General features: G+C 35.5%; 1 protein-coding gene across 1 annotated transcript in view; it reads right to left on the bottom strand.

Moving 5' to 3' along the window:
• GPC6 (glypican 6) overlaps positions 1-15,794 on the bottom strand; it is a 1,102,936-nt gene that overhangs the window by 882,259 nt on the left and 204,883 nt on the right. The window lies entirely within an intron of this gene.

Below are 15,794 nucleotides of genomic sequence, written 5' to 3'. Positions count from 1 at the left end.
CCGGAGTGATTTATGCAACATAATATTTGGGTTGAAGCACAATGTATTTTTCATAAACACCTGAAATTGGAGCACAATTTATTCTACTTCAAACAAAAAAGAGTGTCCTAATTCTCCAATAAAATGATTTATACACAAACTGCCACGTGTTGTGGAAGCTTTAGAAACGTGTTTGGCAGTGTTTTGAAACCATAGGAGGCACAGCGCAGGAAAGTGGAGCACGAGCAGGGCAGAGGGCAGGGAAAAGGAACGGGAAGGACCGGGGGAAGCCAGACGCTGCCAGCACCAACGTGGCCGCTTTGTGGCATTTCGTTCTTTGATTCTTTTCTTGTATACACAGTGGGCTTGATGATTTTCTGCTTGTGCCCAGGAGAGTTGATTAAGTTAGGTGACCTCTTTCCTGTAATGTTTTACACAAATTGTTCCTGTGCTCTTTCATTTCATATGTGCTCAGCATTTCTCTTTTATACCTTTTTTTTTTTTCAATTTTTATAAAATCTGAAGTGGAGAGAGATTTTATTCTTATGATCTTTACAATAGCTAGGTTCCATTGGCCAACTTGAATTTCTTAGCTTTTAAATCTTTACGGCTAAATTCTTAAATTCAAAAAGAATGATTGTGTCTTAAAATTATTGTAAAAACTACCTTCTAATCCTACTGTAATATTGGAGAAGAGTAACTTAAAAGTCTTAATCTACACCAGTGGTTTCTTTAGGTCAATGAGAGATCAGGGTTAAAAGTGTACTGTCAGTCAAAAATTTGCATCTTTTTCCAATAATGTTCTGTGATAGGTTGGCAATCCTGATTAGTCTGTCATTTTTAGGCATCTGAACCTCATCATTCTCCATTGGCTTTCTATATGCTCTATGAGTGCTGAAGGATCTTATCAAGGATGATGAGGGGTGGAATCTTTCTTAAAGTATATTTTAAACATCATCCAACAGACATGACACAATAAATCTTCAGTCTATTTTTTGACCATCTGTCACAACTCTTGAAGGCAAATGAAGGCTCTCATAGCTCTCATAGGTTACTTAACATTGACAGCCGTTGACCATGTATCCTGATTTTTCTTCTTTCTTTCCATCAAGAGTATCGACATAAGATGGTATTGCTTGTGTGTTGGATAATATGCAATATGCTTGATGTATGATGTGAAATCATGTAAATTTCCTATGTCCCTTCATGTTTATCCATTTCAGTCTATCCACAAATATCTGTACCAACTGTGTGTCCAGGCCTTGGGAATGTAAATATAAGATAATGTAAAGTTGGGAATGAAAAAAAGGTGGGGGGGGGAAACAGGTTATTAAAGGTATGCTATAAGGTTACATTTTAAAAAATCATTATTGCTTCAGAGCTGAGAAAGTTGACTTGGGAATGTTAGTCTGGCAATGAACACCTCTAGATTTTAACAAGCATGATTTAGGGCAAATTACCAAATCCTTCTGGGCCTCAGTAACTTCACATATGAAATGTATGACTGCCATATAGTTTTCAAATTTCCCTATATAGTTTTAAAAGGCAATGGTAGGCTAGATCTATTATATGCCATAGTTATATACTTAAACAGTACGTAGGTACCATTTTGGAAATTAATGAATTTTAAAGCTATTGTAAAAGGATTAAATTCCTTAACAAGCTTAATAAATGCATTTATAATTTTAAAAAAGTAATTTTTTATATCTAAAAGTTTAGAAGGAAAAACTTGATTATTGAATCAAATCTCTAGCTACTATATTTTTTTTTAGTTTACAGTTTTTTTAACTTGTTTTCTGATTCTAAAAATTCAAAGATTAATAGAAAATTTTGTAATGATGGGAGGAAATCTGAATAATCCCTGAACCTGTTAACATAGGCATACTATCACTGAATATAGTATAAATGTGAACAGGAGATCTTTCCTTAGTAAACAAAGCTTTAAAAATAATATCAGAGCTATACTATACGGTTCAACACTGACAGAGAAAAAATGGCTTGCAATGATCTTCCCAGAGAATATATACGTGACTCAAAGTTCAGATGTTTGCTGCTGAGGCTAAGTCACGTGCCAGCTGGTACCATTTCTTCAAACATAAAGTGCATCAGCTCCTGGTATTTCCAATGATCTACCAGGGATCAAAGGCAGATGTGGATATCAGCAAAAAAGGTTTGACTATTGTAAGGCTAAGTAAGGAAAAGCTTTTGCCTATTAAACGAGCTTCACTTAATCACTTTGGCTTAAGGCCAAATATTGGTTTCTAAAGCTAGACATTTGTCTGCTTGTATTGGATTTACTTGGAGAGTTTAAAAAATTATCTACTCTTTGGAACAATTATGAAGATTCCAATTCAGTACATAAAGGACGGGGCCTAAAATTTCTGTGTTTTGAAAAACCTCCCTAAATGATGGTAACACACAGTCAGGTTTGGGAAATGGAGATATCGTGTTGGTTACATTCACATTTTACTTGCAATTCTTTAGTGGCAGAGCCAAGACTAGAACTCAGTTCTCACCAGTTATTAAGCTGTAGACTACTATGTGTTCTAGTAAAAATAAAAATTGCAGAACCAAATTATATTTCTCAGCTAAGAGATATTTAAGGACAACAAAACACAACTTTGAATCTGTCACTGCCAGATTCATTCAACAAGTGTTCACGGTCTACTCTTTATTGGTGCTAAATTCAGTTTTAGGGATATTGGGAAATAAAAACTTGAATAACAGAAGGAGTTCTCATTTTACAAAATGTTCTATAAAACCAGTTCTAATCATAAATTCATATCTACATTACAATATCAAAACAAGTAGTAAATGAGTACACAAATATTTTTAAAACCATGTTACCTAATATAAACTCTATATAAAAAATATAATACTATTTAATTGTAGAAGGGAGAAACCCATTACAAGAAAGGAGATAATATTAATTATTCAGTTTAGCTGATAAATATGAAAAACAACTGATGTAATTTTGCCCTAAATTGTGTTTTTTGCCATAATCTTCCAAAGGAATGACTCACCCCTTTTACTTTTAGATAATTATTAAACTTTTCATTATGTTTTTCTAATAAATCAAGGGTTCTACTTTTCATTGAAAAAAATTGATAATCTTACTAATGTTTATGTATGTTAGAGCTACGCAATGACATTACATCATTAAATAGCTATCATCATCATTAAATATAATATTAAATTCAGAGTTCTCTATTGAGTAAATTTAAATGTTTGTGCAATTTTTAACCTAACTTTATTGTATAAAATTAACTGGAAAAGCATATGAATTTAAACCTTTAATGTAAAATATTAGGGCCAAAGTCTCTCTTATTTCCAAACTATCAAATATAAAAACTGATAATACTGCCAGAGTTTTCCCCAAGGTTGAAGAACTGGCAATAATTAAAGAACATTTATCCAGTCAAAAAACAGAGACACAATATACAGTATGACATCAACTTGGCTGCCCCAGCCTTTCAAGGTGAGGAAACCCACCACAATGACAAGGGTTCATAGCTAGAACCCGGTCAGAGCGAATTTAATGAGTAAAAAGCAAGATATTATTTTGTAAAGAAGCCAACTAGACATTGCAGTGTAGGGAAGGTGCCACCAGAGACTCCCTGAAGTTATTTCAACCCCGCCATGGAGACAGACGACGGATAAGTAGATAAGGGAGAACACACAGCAGAAGCCAAAGGAATACAGTCAACCCGTGGTCTACTTCAGTCCTGAAATGCCATTGATTTAGAAGCGCTATGTGGTTTACTTCCCACACTCCTGGTCATTTAACCCAAAATTTAGATATTACGTGTCACAACTTCAGGGGATGCCACTTACCTAGAATACCATGTGGCTGTATCTTGTTAAACTGAAAAAGATTAACAACACTAGTTCTAAAATTATAAAGATTGAGCCTTAACAATGTCAGAAATCTTAAGGTAACAGACCAGACATGGCCTCTAAATGAAAAATTAGTTCAGAACATAGTACATACAAAATCTCAAAAAAAATGACATTGTATCACAATTTTGTGTTAAAAGCTAGATGTAGTGACAATTATAGCTTAGAAAACTCCAGGACCACTACTTTCCCTAAACTCGTCTTTATAAACAGTGCATAGTGCTTGGAGATTCTTAGGTTGCAGTGCAACGGCAACAACTCTATTTTTGCAGTCAGTTGTTTTCATTTGAGCAGTCAATGAGTCTTTTCATAATTATTTCAATTACAGTCTACTATTAGGGAAAAAAAAGTGAGGCAAAGAATGCTTTTGTCTTTCATTTTTAAGCACCAAATAATACTCATGTGTTTCTTTAAAAAGATTGTTTTAATCAAGGTGTTTCCTAAAAATACATACACAAAAACTTCGTTAAAAAAAAAAATATCGGTAATAAAATTCACCAGTTAATTTAATTTAGAAAAGAATCATTTTACTTAATGGTTTCTGCCCAATTCATTTACCTCAAATTATCCTACAAATATAGTGACAAGTGTTAAATCATGGACCCTTTGGAATAAATCCACTGTCACTAGATAGCATGCATGTGTTTCTGGACAAATAATATAAATGAATATAATTTCACAATAAATAGTATTTTTGTCATAAGTGACCTCAGAAGAAATATATATGCTATGGAATCTAGGCAAGAAATAAGTTGTTTTGAAAAATATTAAAAATGTTTATATTGTAAGAATTTTGTTTCCATTACTCAGACCTTAACAATAATAGAATAATTCCCCAAAATTTCTTCTACCATTATAATATTACTTTAAATGCAATACTTACTAAATGTATTCATTCAATTCATTATTTCCTGTGGTATCAGGCATGCATTATTCTTAACACTGGAGTTATAAGTGAAAAAACAAAGCTAGGTTTCTGCCTTCATGGATTTATATTTGGATGGGAGGGCAGAGGGGGAGAAGAGCAGCCAAAGGTAGGAAATGTAGAAACAAGTAACAAATACATGTCTGAGTCTGATAAATGTTATGAAGGATGATATGATGGGTACATGGTGTACACCCTGGGAAAGGAGGGATTAAAAGAATATTTATACCCCAAGTCCTTCTAGCTAAGGACCTTAGTTACTTTGTATCTGTGTCTCCCCTGAGCAGTTTGTGTGATCACAGTCCTGGTATGTGTCACCTTTGAGGCAATCCTTCCCACAAAAATAAATCAGATCAGAGATGGCCCCGCACACATGTTCTTTCAGCCTCCTATCATGGTTATCTGTGCACGTTTATTGCCACAGTTTATCCAATAAGTATTCTCCACAATATAAAGTAGTGTGGCTTTTACCCATGTAGATGCACCTTCTATTTTCACTGCAGAGTTGAATCCTCTCTAGGTGAGAAGGAGGCGGAAAGAAAGGCTAGTTAATGGTTCAAAATCTCAAGTCCTAGGAAAAAATGCTATTTAGCCAGATAGCTGAAAATCTTTTTAAGATTTCATAATAGACGTCCAGTGTTTTTGAATAGTGGTCTATAGACATAGATACAAGGATAAAGTTATATTGTTTTTCAAAAATATTTCTGGCTCTCCTCTTTCTTGCCACCCAGGAAGAATTGCATTTCTTTGCTTCTGAATTAATTAGAGAAAAGTGCTTTATTTCAGTCAATGAAACTTGAACAGAAGCAGAAGTGACACTTCCCACTAGAGGCTTTTTCTTGTCTTGCCCGTCTAGGCTTTCCGCTGTTCTCTTCCCTTGGCCTGGAGATCATGGAAGCACGTGCTACAGGAAGACTCAATACCGAACCATCACATGATGGTGGAATATGCACCAGGATTCCCACTGAACTTTGATTAGAAAACAAAACTTTGTTGTTTTAAGCCACTGAATTTTGGAGTCACTTATCACAGGATTGCCTATACTATCTGTTAGGGGAGCAATCGTGTTCCTCTAAAATTCATAAATTGACGTCCTAACCCACAGTACCTTTTTTGGACATGGGTCATTGAAAATGCAATTAGTTAGGATGCAATCATATTGCAGTAGAGTGGGCCCCAAATTCAGTATGATCAATGTCCTTATAAAAAGGGAAAATTTGGAAATAGCCACACACACACACACACACACACACACACACACACACACACGCGGGGGAAACACCGAGGGAAGATGAAGGCAGACACTGGGGTTATGTAGCAGAAGCCATGGAACTGCAAAGATTGATAGCAAATCACCAGAAACTAGGAGAGGCCTGGAATAGATTCTCCTTCACCTCCCTCAAAAGGAACTAGCCCTGCTGACACCTTGATCTCAGACCTGTACCCTCTAGGGCATGGGTCGGCAAACTGCAGCTTGCGAGCCACATGCGGCTCTTTGGGTACGAACACGTAGCTCTGAAGTAAAATTAAAAATGAAAATAAAACTATCATAGTTTCATTTATAAAATGTTTAAAGGATATTATTCACATAATGGTGATTTCATTTGTTTTATAGGTCTCGCAGAACTTCGAGGAACAGTATTGGCTGCTCCATCTCAAAAGCTTGCCGACCCCTGCTCTAGAGCTATGAGACAAAAAAATTTCTATTAAACTACCCAGTCTGTGGTACTGGATTACAGCAACTTTAGCAAACAAACACACTATCCCAGCACAAGTATATATCGTTTTAAGTGAAGAAAGTATATGTCTCAGGACAGGTGGGTATCCCTAGTAGTGCGGTAACTAATACCTTTATGAGGGCCCAATCTATTGACATGAAATTCTCTAGTATTAGTATAAAATGTCTTTCATTCTCATCTTACAATTGAGATGTTATGTTTGATTTTTTATAACCTGTATTCAAAATTAAAATGCCCGCACTTATATAAAGATTTTTAAAAGTTTATTTCTTTTTCTGGGAGGCCAGTTCCATATTTACAAGGTCCTAGTCTGTTGTTTCTTAATTATGAATGCTGAAGCTTTTAGCTTCAGAGGATCCAATATGTTTGCTATGAATGATTAAAGGTTCATAAAGTTTTTACTAGCACATTAATCTCCAGGTGCAGAGAAAGTCAAGACACCTGTTAAAATTCTCTAATCCTTACACAAGGTTGCCTCGAGAAACAGGAAAAATAGCTACAGTGCTGCTTCCCTAAGACAGCACGTGAACACATCAACTTCAAAGAAATGCTGTCCAGACAAAATAAGCATTCTTCTTTCAGTTAGCTGGCTTAGAAAATACAGAGAACTTCATGTTACAAAACTCTTTCTTGAAATGAAACACTCCATGTACATCAAGTTCTGACGTAGAATTTAGAAACACGGGAGATGCTTGATATTGGAGAGGGCCGCATCCCTAGTCCCTTGCAAAGAGCGACAGGGCTCTCCAGGGAGATGACTTGCAGACCAGGAAGACATGTGAAGAAAACAGACACGATGAAATATAGTCAATGGTATTGTAAAGGCTTTATACGATGTCAGAGGGGTAACAGACTTGGGGCGGGGGATGGTTATCACTGTGTGGGGGATGTAAGTGTCTAACCATTATGTTGTTTTGTAAACCTGAAACTAACATAAAAAAATTAAAGTTCAAAAAAGAAAAGAAAAGAAATATATCTGTTTGTCCAGTGACTACGTACTTTAACAAACTTCACCTCACATACACAACACAACCACAACCATGTTTTTTTTCTCTTAGAAGTCCCCTACCCCATGGCTTTGCAGATAACTACTTTCATTTTCTTTCTATCTTTTTGCCTTTTTGCCTTTCCTGACTCTCGATGTTTTAGTCTGCCTTCTGAGGAGAGATTTATCCTTCCCTGTGTAGGCTCTTTCTTAGGGAGACAGGGAGGTGGCAAGGGAAAAAAAATCACAGGCTTTATCCAGAATACCCAAATTAGAATCAGGACTTTGGATTGGGTAAGTGGTCAACATAACCCCCGTGAATTTATTTTCCCTCATTTGGGAATAATCATACTTCCCTTAGAAGCAATGAGCTTTAGCTTGAACACATGCAAAATGCACAGTACATAGTCGGCACTCCACAGAGTTTAATGCTTAATTTCTGAAGATCTTACTCACTATCCTAATTTCAGCTGTCAGTCACATGGTAAATCTTGGAATGGAAAGCCATAGTCAAAGAGAAGGGCGCATACTTTGGGAGCGGAGTGAGATATAGGAGAGGGATGTAGATTTAGAACTGGAAGATGCGATTTGGGAATGACACCTGCAATATTTAATAATTCAGGAACCAAGCAATGTCTGAGGCTTAAGACATGTTCAGGAAATGGTCCCATCTTGTTGTCTTAGATACTGTACACATGGATCTATTCAGCCCATGCCAAAATAATTTATCATTTAGGATTCACGTATAAAAGCCGCCATGATACTCAAGTAGAAGACAAGAGATAAGCATATAAAAGAAACTCACATATGGAAAGATATCCCAGCTGGAGAGAAGGGTTGGAACATTTCAGGGATTGGGAAAATTAACAAATTGCATAAATGGCAAGGGTTTTGGAATAGGAAACTAAAGTTAGCTCAACTATAGCAGTCGTTCTCAATATCTATTTTAATCCATGTTCTTTTTGGAGGAATATAAATACATCTTAGTTGCTCCAATGTTATTTGGAACTTTAATATAAATAAAATAATAAGACTAAAGAATCAAAACTATAGGCCAAAGTGCTGCTGTGCTTGATCATCAGTAGAGAAAAAAAAATTCTTTTAAATGAGCTTGTACAACTTTCACTTGAGACTATTACATGGTAGATGATGTCAATATTCATAGACACCTTTCAATTTTGTCACTTGTGTAAATATGACAATAGAGATACAGAAGCTGGGAAACAGAAGATAACATGTTTCTAAACAAATGATAATTGATTTAAGAGTTATCAGATGAAATGGTAAGGCTTATTAGATTATCCACGGTTAATTAGATGAGGAAGCATGTTAAGTAAAGGAATCAATATCTGATATACTTTCTAATATCTTATATTACTTTAAGCAAATTGAACAAGTGTATATACAAGTCCCATACTTTGTATGCAGTAGGAAAATCTGCCTCACAGTATCAGGCCTTACTTATAATACTGAAAAATGGTATGAGATGCTACTTGAAAAATAGTTATTACTATGGTTGGTTGGATAAAGTTATTTTTTTCTAAAAGCAAATAGGCTGAAGTATGACTGCAAACCAATTTCAGCTATAACAGCTACAATGTAGCATATAGCATCATCTCACTACCTAACACATTCTAATAAAGTTTACTATAACATGAAATACTGCTGTAGAGCTAATGATATTGCAACTCGAAGCTGCCCAGAGAAAGCATTTGCTATTATTTTTTTTAATGTTGGCATAAAGATAAGCCCAGCTAAGATGCCATCTCTATTTTTTTTTCTTGCACCTGGATTAACTATACCTTCTCTGAAATATATTTCCATGTTGCTCTAGTATATAAATATTGGAAGAAGTCAATACTAATTAAATGCATTAATAAGTTTTACATTGGTGCATCTGGTGGTTGGCACAGTCATAAATCTGAAAACCCAACCAGAAGTACACGATCCCTCAACTGAAATGCTATTACATTTTTTAAAGAAATGGTTTTTTAATTTAAGATCATCAAACTAGAGAATGAAACAATCATTTAACACAAGGATCAACATAAATTTTTGTAAGGTGCCAGGTAGTAAAAATTTTAGGCTTTACAGATCATGAGGTCCCTGTTGCAACTACTGAACTCTGGTAGAAATTCAAAACTCTCCATATACAATAGTATGTAAATGAATGGTCATGGCAGATGTTCCAAAACAATTTTATGCATGGAAAATGAAATTTAATTTTCACATGATTTCTACTTATCTGAAACTTTTTTTCCAAGCTTTTACACCTACCATTTAAAAATGCAGAAATTATTCCCTTGTGAATCATACAAAACTAGGGCACAGGCCACATTTGGCCCAAAGGCCATCATTTCTCAGTCCCAGCTTTAGCACATCATCTAAATGATTGAAAAGGCCTAGATGAGGAGCTACACAGAGAGCAGGGGCTTTCTCACTTCGGAGATTTGCAGTACATGTTTAACTTCAGAAAAATTTAAAGATTCAGCATTTGTATTAAATCGATGTACACATTTTGTGAGTAATGTAAAACATTCATCAGAGAGAGTAAACTCATTTCCTTTCCTTCTCTACATGCTCTCAATCTCAGTGAGATACTCAGCCACCCAGACCTTCCACTAGACATTATCTTTGATTCCTTTCTCTCTCTTAAAGCTTTCAGCCAATCATTCACTCACTCCTACCAGTTCTTCCTTTTACATAACTTACCAAACTATCTATCATGTGCTACACACTGATCTAGGCCACCATCATTTCAAGCTTAGATTTCTGTGACAGCCTTTTCACTGGTCTGCACACTTTCCTGCTTACCTGACCCTAGTCCATTTTCTTCATTGCAGCTGAAGTTCTTTTGTTTCTCAAATCTAATCAATGAACATTTCTACAGATGCCAATGGCTCCCTACTGTTCTCAAGATAAAATGCAAATTCCTTATCCTGATTTGCAAGGTCCTTCACAAGCTCTTTCCTAAACATCCATTCTTACCTTGGGCTATATTTAATGAAACAGAGCTACTAAAAAATAGGGAGTGGTGGAACATCCAGCAGCTTCTAGTCCCTCCACAGAATTATGCATTCCCCCCGGACAGTGCAGAAGGTGAAGGAGCTACCACTTGTTTCCAAGATGTAGAAGCAAACACCTGGAAGAAATACCATTAACAGCCCCCAGGGCCGCAAAGAAGAGGGTGGGTACTGTGTGAGAATGGAGCATTCTGGCAGTACCAAGTCCTACAGTGAATTTTTCTAGGTTCACACTGGTTGAATGACATTAACTGTCCTTATTTATAAACTAAGAATGAGCACCTATGGCCCAATTCCAAATTGACATAAAGCACTTTGGGATCACAGATGAGGGGCCTCACATAATTAAAAGATAGGATGAAATGACACCATGAAACAGAAAGGAACAAAAGGCTGACTTGTTATTTGCAGCCTCTCTGGAATTGTTAACTTTTTATGTTATTTTTTCTGGCTTGCTCAACTGTAAATATTTAGTCCTTGTGCTGAAAAAAGAACAAGCATCAAATCGGAGAAATTACTAATGGGAAGTGAGAAAAACAAACTCAAGTGATAGATAAAATAAATAATGGACACAAGAGAATCCTGATTGAGAGCAGAGCATGATCAAGTGGACACAGCCCAGCAGTACAGGGAAGGGCAGGGCCACTCTACTCAGTGGAAAATATGATCTACTCCACATGGTCTTCATATTTAATTGACTGTTCTTATTTGAAAGGGGAGTTAATATGTTCATCTATGGAATGTAGGAGAAAGAATTTCTGTTTGAAGACTGACTAAGCCAAAAATCATCCTCTAAAGTTAAGGCATAAAACTCACTTCCACATCTGATCACTAGGACCTCTATGACAAGGGGCCAACTTGCCTTACACACCTTCATTCTAGGCAGTCTCTGATACATATTTTATGCCTCAGAAACACTAAGCTGCTTATAATTCCCCACCAACCTATCCCGTAATGCATGTTGGTTGCTTCCTTCTTTTCTTCTTTTTTTAAGCTTCCTCTCGGGCCCTTCCATAATGAATGAGGGACCTGTGCACCTGTGCCTTCATCTAAACCTGCATGGGCATCCTTATCATTGTACTTTGGTTGTGCATTTCAAAAATACTTAGGAAGTGCTTATTCTGTGCCTGGCTCAGTGCCAAGCTATGGGTATTTGGCATAAGACTTCAGAGTTTCTCTGTCTTTGCACAGTATTAGACCTTCAGCTCCTTGAATGTAAGAACTCTGCATTATATATCTTTGTAATTTTCTATATGTAGGAACTCAATACTGTTCATTGAATGGAGAAGCTGATTAACTAATGAATGAAGAGATATGCATGGAAGTCTTATTTTGATCTTGTTTTAAGTACCTGGAACTCTGAAAGTAGGAATCTCTCCTGAAACTTGATGAAAGGAGAGTCTTTCTCAAATCTCAGGCAGGATATTTATGACTGATTACAACAGAAGAACCTTGTGAAAAACACAGTTTCACATATAATAAATTTAGATATATTTAGATATAAAGGACAGAATAAAATCAAGACCCAACACAGGTCTCCAAATTATATTACAGTATTCAGTCTTGCCTGACAATGGATATTTAGAGAGGCAAGTCTCTTATTTAGGTTCTTGCTTGAATATCTGAGTAATGGTTCTATGTGATCTTTTGACCATGGTGACTTTCATATGAAAAAATATGACACCCTCCACAAGAGTACCTCAACCTACATTGTGGTTTTCTAAGAAGCTCAAAATGTATGTCATTATCAATTAATCATTAATTAATTCTCCCTAGTGCACTCTAAGGAAGTTGATTATAACTATATGTCATCATGCAGATGTTTAAGAAAAACATTAAAAAAAAGTATGGGTGAGATGGGCATGGTTGCCTCAGCTTCATGTACAGAATCATGTACTCGATAAAAAGAAAAAATCTCCATATCCATTTTATCTCAGAATTGAATATTCTTTGTGACTCGAAGTGTGCAAATGCCTGATTAAATCTATTTTTGGATTAGTTCAGTAACGCCAGGGCTAATAGGCTTAACTCTCTTTTCAAAAACTCTAGTTTTGATAATGATGAGACGTCTGTAGTAACAATCAAAACACTACAAACAGGAGCAGAATTCTTTCAAGGTGTCCTGATAAAAATATTATAGAGAATTTTATAGCCAACATCCAAATTGAGACATAAATGCATCTGATGAATGAAAGGACTGATAACTCAGACTGTATTATAACACTTCATGTATGTTTCTCAAATTGAGCATTCTAAGGTTTGCAACAGAATTTTAAATTTGAATTTTTAATATTTAATATAAAAGTTCATTTTGGAACAGAGCCACTCACAGAGTCTTAATGAAAGTAATGTGCACCCCTCTATTTAGGAAAGCAATTCATTTCCTTATCATGGAATTTTGGAGAGAAGTAGAATGCGTACAGGAGATCCACCTATGGTCTAACCTGCCAAACCAATCCAAGTTGTCAATGTAACCAAAATTCTGTACTGTTTGAAAAAAACAACAACAACAAAAAAAGGGATTTTACTTAAAAAAAATAAATAATGCATATACACATGATGGATAAAATCAGAAACAACTTTTACTGATTATCTCCTAAACACGTCATGAGAATCTTTCCATGTTTTAGCTTGAATTTGGTGGGTTTTTTTTTTTTTTTTTTAGTTTCAGGTGTACCAAACAGCTAAAATATAAACACTGTGGCTGAAAAAAATGAAATTCATAAATAAGCCACAAATCCCCACCTTTAGGCTGTATTTTTCTTGTCAATAGTGAATGTCACAGATCACTGAACGCAGCTGAAATCAAGTTTCAGTGGCCCATCAAATGGCAAAGAATCATGCAACCGTGAATGTTTTTGCTACTATATGTAGATTCTAGATCCAGGTTCCCACATGGTTTTTGCTCCTAGACAGAGGGCAGGTTACTTAGCCTCTCAAAAACTCTTTCTTTTTTTATAAAATGGTGATAAAATAGTGTATTGGATTTGTTGTAGGGACTAACTGAGATAATCTATGCAAAATTCTCAGCAAAGAACCTTAGATATTAAGCTCCTGCAAAATAATAGTAAAATGCTATATATTTTTGTTAATAGCACTGAATTAAACCAAAACTCTCTTAACTCTAATAAATCAGTCTTATTTTTAAAAAAAGAAAAGAAAATGTAATGTCAGTGAAAAAAATAAATGTCAACAGGTTAAACTATAAAAAATAAAAAAATTATCCCTTTTCCAGTCCAGACGTTTACAGGAAAAATAAACACTGAATTAAATAGCAAAAGGGAATTTCTGCATATCTTTCAGTTTTACTTCAGTAGAAAAATGCATTTTGAACAGTCTTTGAGAGATCAATTTTTGGCCTCATGGAGGAATATTTTTGAGGAGAATCAGAAAAACTGGGTTGTAATCTTCATGCTATGTCTATTCCTATCAGCATGTCACTTCTGCAGCTTCTTCATGTGTACAAAAGATGGTTTGCAACGGATAGTAAAAATCCATCTCAGCTGTAAATCCTATTCTAGCTTACCTGATGATCCTAGAATTTTCTGATACTTTCCTAACCAGAGTCACTGCAAAAGAACTTGTGATTGTAATATTTCTGAATAAGAACACGCATAGTCTAACAAAGAAGACCTCAGAGATGCAGCAAGCCAAGTGGTATGCAGAATTTTCAGGTCAAGGAACCAGACAAATTCTGGACTAGGAGAAACAAGCTGGGGTTTTAAATGCACCCCTGGGCATTTTTTAGTGAAAAAAGAGCCAGCAGAGGCTATGGAAGAATCATTACAAACTAGCTACAACATCCAATCTTGATCTTAGGCATGTGGCATTTGACTATTAACCTTATGAAGTTCTAATACAACTTATACAATTGACTTCCAAAAACTAAACAAGCAGGTGTCTGGTTTAGTCACAAAGCCAAAAGGACTCCTTTAAAGCCCTTATAGTCACTTCTATTATGTTAACATGATGACTAAAAACACTATCTGTCCATATTCTGTTGGCCAATCTTTCCATTCCTTTGCCTCCCACTCTCCTTCCCTCTCTGCCAACTTTGCCTGTGAAAGTACATTTTCTCTAGCTCTGTCTCCCGTGAAAATAAAGAACATAGGTTTCCTAGAGAGTTCCTTGTACAACCATCCACATTTGTTTTAAATCAGAGTTTAGCAAATAAAAGCAACTAACATTCATTTATTTGTAGCCTGTCTTTCATTCTTTCCATCATTCATTCCATCATTCATTCACTCAGTGAGCATTTACTTAATGCCTACTGTGTCTGTGACAATATGCTAGGTGCTAGGGAGATGAATAAGACTCCTTTAACAAGTTCACAATCCAGAATGGGAGACATAAATGCACAGAATTAATTTCAAGGTTGTATGACTGGTGCTACAATACATGTGCATAGTAGGGATGGTGGGAATATTAAGGAGGCAATGATTGACTCTGGGGAGGGATAAAAGACAGTGAAGAGTTGACAGAGCCGAAATCTCTTGAAAGCATGGGACATCTTTAATACTAATCTGAATTATTGCTCCCTTTGAAAACAGCAAAACTGACTTCAATGTGTTCAACATTACATTTTACCTAGAACTGCAATCTATGTTTGCAAAGCACATCACACAGAAAAACGATACTTCAGAGGCCTGAGTAGGACAGCATTAGGGGTGAGGAGGTGCTCTTCATCTATGACACCCCATAATAGAAAATGAGGTTATAGTCACTGAGTTAAATACTCCATAAAGATAACAACATTATACTCACTATTACCTAAACATATGCTGAGTATTAAAGGAAACAAAATATCCTCACTTACTCAGAAAAATATATGGTATATTTTCTCCATTTCCCTAATATCCACTATACTCTAACTCTACCCCATAAGGAAATATAATCAAAATAACAAGAGGGCTTATTATAACAGAAGTATTTCCTTCAAACTCACACTAGGCAAAGACCAAAAGATAGTCATATAAAGAGTTGGTGTAGTTTATAAAAATAAGTTACATATTTTGAGAAGGAAACGCTAAGCATCCTATTGTTTCTAATTTTAAAAGAAGATGCTGAATTCTAGACTTAGTGAAATGAAAGCATCAAATTCTGCACTTGTACAATTTTTTCTGAAAGCTATTGTACTGTCAAAAATATTAGACATATTTAGAAATAATAATATGTATGTGCAATGGGCTGCATATCATATGTATAAACTAAGGATAGCATTAAAAGGAAACAATTATGTTGCCTGT

This window comes from Hipposideros armiger, unplaced genomic scaffold, assembly GCF_001890085.2.
Source record: "Hipposideros armiger isolate ML-2016 unplaced genomic scaffold, ASM189008v1 scaffold_468, whole genome shotgun sequence".
Taxonomy (NCBI): domain Eukaryota; kingdom Metazoa; phylum Chordata; class Mammalia; order Chiroptera; family Hipposideridae; genus Hipposideros; species Hipposideros armiger.
The sequence above is the reverse complement of the archived record's forward strand: the minus strand, read 5'-3'. Positions and strand labels throughout refer to the sequence as shown.